Source organism: Scylla paramamosain, chromosome 9 (assembly GCF_035594125.1).
Source record: "Scylla paramamosain isolate STU-SP2022 chromosome 9, ASM3559412v1, whole genome shotgun sequence".
In the NCBI taxonomy this organism is placed as follows: domain Eukaryota; kingdom Metazoa; phylum Arthropoda; class Malacostraca; order Decapoda; family Portunidae; genus Scylla; species Scylla paramamosain.
Window position 1 is genome coordinate 17,086,927 of NC_087159.1, and position 4,389 is coordinate 17,091,315.

The following is a 4,389-nucleotide window of genomic DNA, read 5'->3' on the forward strand; positions in this document are numbered from 1 at the left end:
CTTTAAACTGAATATGAATAGACGATTTTTCCTCAAACGAGAGATAAACCAAAAGTATGCGCACTTATGCACTGATAAGACTCCTGCGACTGGCTTACTGTTTGGGGATGATCTTACTCAAGCTACCAAACAGATTGAGGAGGCCGAAAGGCTGAAGAACAAGTTTACCCACAAGAAGACTTCCCATTTTGGAGCTCCAGGTCTTGGGAAGTTAAGTGGTGGTAAGCAACGTGGTTTCTTTGGGAAGCCAGCTTTCCGGAGTATGTCTACCCGGTTTAAACCTTACGGCTTACACAAACCTGCCACCAGAGGGGACGGCCGCCCTTCTTATCACAGAGGGAACTCCTCTTCAAAAAACCCAAGGGGCCGGGGACACTACAATCCCCGGCAGTAATTCAGGTAAGGAATGACTTTGAAGCGGGTCAGCTTCATAAGTTTATTGGTGAATGGTGCAAACTTACTAGTGATCCTTTCATTTTGGACATTGTTAAACATTGCCATCTTGAGATTGATGAACAGAACATTATTCATTTATTTTCTGAGGAAGTGGAATACAAATTTAGTGATGAGGAGAAAGTTATTATGACTAATGAAATAGATAAATTGTTGAGCCAGAAGGTTATCAAAGAGACTCACAGACAGGTGGGCCAGATTATTTCACCAGTTTTCTTGAGAGAGAAAAAAGAGGGTGGCTACAGGTTGGTGCTTAATTTGAAGAAACTCAACAAATTCATGAATTACATCCATTTCAAAATGGAAAATTTTGAGCAGGCAATTAGGCTAATCAGTTCAGGCGCTTTCATGGCTTCGGTGGATCTGAAGCATGCTTATTATTCAGTCAAAATTGCAGAGGAGCAGCAAAAATACCTTTGTTTTAAATGGGCAGGGAAGATATACCAATTCACTTGCCTTCCTAATGGTGCTTCTGCAGGTCCTCGTCTTTTCACTAAACTTTTGAAGCCGATTTTTTCTTTTTTGAGATTGAAAGGCTACACCATTACTTCCTTTATAGATGATACTCTTATGTGTAGCAAGTCAGTTGAGGATTGTGTTGCTTGTTTAAAGGATACTGTGGAAATTTTGCAAAATGTGGGGTTTTGTATTAATGTGGACAAGTCAGTTTTGGTGCCTACAAAACGCATAGAATATCTTGGCAACATCATCGATTCTGAAGCCATGACTGTCACACTCCCTGCTCGTAGAGTGAAGAAGATTGTGGAAAGTTGTTCATCCTTGGCCAGTAGAAATAAGGCAAAGATCAGAGAGGTAGCTCGGGTAGTTGGCATGTTGGTAGCTGCCATTCCGGCCGTTGAATTAGGTAAGCTCCATTACAGAATTTTAGAAAAGGCCAAAATTGTTGCATTAAAGGTAGGAAAGGGCAACTTTGACAAATTTATGACTATCTCAAAGGAAATGAAAATGGAGCTGAGTTGGTGGATCTCTGAAGTAGGTACGCAAGTTCGGAAAATTATTCGGACTGCTCCTTCTGTTGAAGTTTTTACTGATGCCTCAGATTTAGGTTGGGGTGGTTGTGTATTAAAGCATTCCACCAATGGTAAATGGACAACAGAAGAAAGTTGCCTACACATTAATGCAAGGGAACTCAAGGCCATCTTGTTTACCCTTCAATCTTTTGCTTACTTGCTTAAAGGCTGCCATGTTAAAGTTATGTGTGATAATACCACAGCCATTGCTTATGTTAATGAGATGGGTGGAACTAAATCACTAGTGTGTAACTCTATCTGCATTGATATCTGGAATTGGTGTATTTCCAATGACATCTGGATTACTTGTGCACACATACCAGGAAAGAAGAATGTGTTGGCGGATGAAGCCTCTCGTAATTTTAATGACAAACATGAATGGAAACTTAATCCAAAGATTTTTAAAGAGTTGTGTGTAGTTTCTGGAACTCCCTCCATTGACTTATTTGCTTCTCGCTTAAACAAGCAAATAGATTGTTTTTGCTCGTGGAGACCTGATCCTGAAGCAAAGCATGTGGATGCGTTCACATTAAATTGGGCCAGTTTCGATCTGATTTACCTTTTCCCACCATTTTCTCTCATTACTAGGTGTCTACAGAAAATGAGGGAGGAGAGAGCCAAGGGGTGGATGGTTGTTCCAATGTGGAATTCCCAACCTTGGATGGGCCCTCTTCTGCAAATGTTGATCAAGGCCCCCAGGCTCATCACTCAGAAAACAAATGTACTACGACATCCCTCATCAGCGGAAGAACACCCGATTATGACCCACACCCAATTGATGGCATGTCTTTTGTCAGGCAACAACTTAGAGGGAGAGGTGTATCGTCAGAAGGTACAGAGATTATCATGGCATCGTGGAGACCAGGTACGATGCGGCAATATAGACCACACATTAAAAGATGGTCATCATTTTGTGATAGATGGAATATCAATCCTTCTACTCCGTCTGTAATTAGTGTTTTGAATTTCCTTTCGGAGACATTTCATAGAGGGGTGGGGTATGAGTCTGTTAACACAGCAAGAGGTGCTCTCTCTGCTTTAGGCATTATGTTGGAAGGATGTAGAGCTGGGAATCATCCACTTATCAATAGGTTTATGCGTGGTGTGTTTAACTTGAGACCCTCTTGCCCTAGGTATGCTGAAACCTGGGATGTGCAGCCAGTATTGCAGAAGCTGAGGTCCATGAGCCCATTACAAGACCTATCTTTGAAATCTTTAACTTTGAAATTGGTGATGCTTATGGCATTGACTCAAGCTGCAAGAGTACAGACCTTACATTTATTATTGTATTCCAATGCTATTGTTGATAACAATTCTGTATCTCTTTTGTTAGGGGGCAACATTAAGCAGTGTCGTCCGAAGTTTAATGTGAGAATGCTTAAGTTTCATGCTTATTTACCTGATTCTAGAATGTGTGTTGTAAATACCTTGAAGGAATATATTAACAGAACGGAGAATCTGAGAAAGGAATTTGGGAAGGATAATGGGAAACTCCTCATCAGTGTGGTGAAGCCACATAAAAGTGTTTCCAAAGATACAGTGGCAAGGTGGATTAAAACTGTTCTTGTCGACTGTGGTATCAATACTAAGAAATTCACGGCTGGCAGTGTTCGACCAGCCTCTGCTTCCAAGGCCAAAGCCATGGATGTCCCAGTTAACATTATCTTATCTAAGGCAGGTTGGACTCAGGAGACAACCTTTGCTAAACACTATAATAAGGAGATCACTCAGGTTTCAGATTTTTTTCAAGAGGCCATACTGGATTCTGTATTGTAATGTTAACAGGTTTCTCTATTCATTTGCGTTGGATCTCAATTGACATATTTTGTTTGTTTTATACATGTACTATATGTTTTTGTAAGGGACATATCTGTTTAAGGAGGAGGATTTTTCATACAATGAAGTTGGGATACATATTTAGTTTGTTTAAATTTCAATCACTCACTTGGAGAACGTTAAGGATTGTGTAGTTTTGAGAGTACACCCACATGGCTTTAAAATCTCATGTGGAGCCTCTCCAGCAATAGCGGTGGATTGCTGAAGTAAAATTATAGAAGTACATGAGACTTACCATGGGTCAGTTGAAATGTGCTTCGGATTTTGCGAAGCAAGCCACCGCTGCTGGAGAGAGCTTTCACATGCCCACCACTCCCACCCTTCGGAAAGATGGGCTTTTGACTTTGTGTTTCTCTTTCCGACGGGCATTTTTCGGGAACTTGTGGCATGTGGGTGGCTCTCAGCTCTTTAAAGTCTGTCGGTACCTTGATCTTTGTGTATCTCATGTGAAAGCTCCCTCCAGCAGCGGTGGCTTGCTTCGCAAAATCCGAAGCACATTTCAACTGACCCATGGTAAGTCTCATGTACTTCTATAATTTTTCCTGATCATACATTTCTTCAAATTATTTTTAATCTTTTGTACTTGTTTTCTTGATTCTAACCCTGTGTAATTTACTTGTGAATAGTAGTAAGCATATTGTTAGTAATACACAATATTTAGCATTTAAGTACACATCTTACATGTGAATGTAAAACTTGAGTGAACAAATGAAGATACCATACTGTATGAGATGGAATTAAATGATTACTTAAGGGAGAGTAAACTGGATGTGACGGGAATCACAGAATAAAAAGCTAAGTGATAGCGCTGACATCAGCACTGGGGGAAGAAAGATACAATGTCTGGAAAACTAATTGGAAAGAAAAACAAGGTGGAGAAGTTATAATACTAGTGAAAAAAGACTTAGTTGCAGATGAGATGACCATTGAAGGAGGATTAGCAAAAGTGATAATAGTGAAGGTGGAGCAGAAAGGAGGCAATAGGGATTTTGCTGTGGTGTACATTCAACCAAAGACAAATTCTTGGAAGACAGAACACAATGAAAAGGTAGAGGATACAAAAAAAGCA

The 4,389-nt window shown here is 40.3% G+C and overlaps 1 long non-coding RNA gene across 1 annotated transcript; it reads left to right on the top strand.

The window, feature by feature from the left end:
- The first annotated feature begins 406 nt into the window (after positions 1-406).
- On the top strand, positions 407-3,400 carry LOC135103702 (uncharacterized). The gene is made up of 2 exons (XR_010270170.1): positions 407-2,349; positions 2,618-3,400. It is a non-coding gene; the product is annotated as an uncharacterized LOC135103702 (long non-coding RNA).
- Positions 3,401-4,389: the final 989 nt, after the last annotated feature.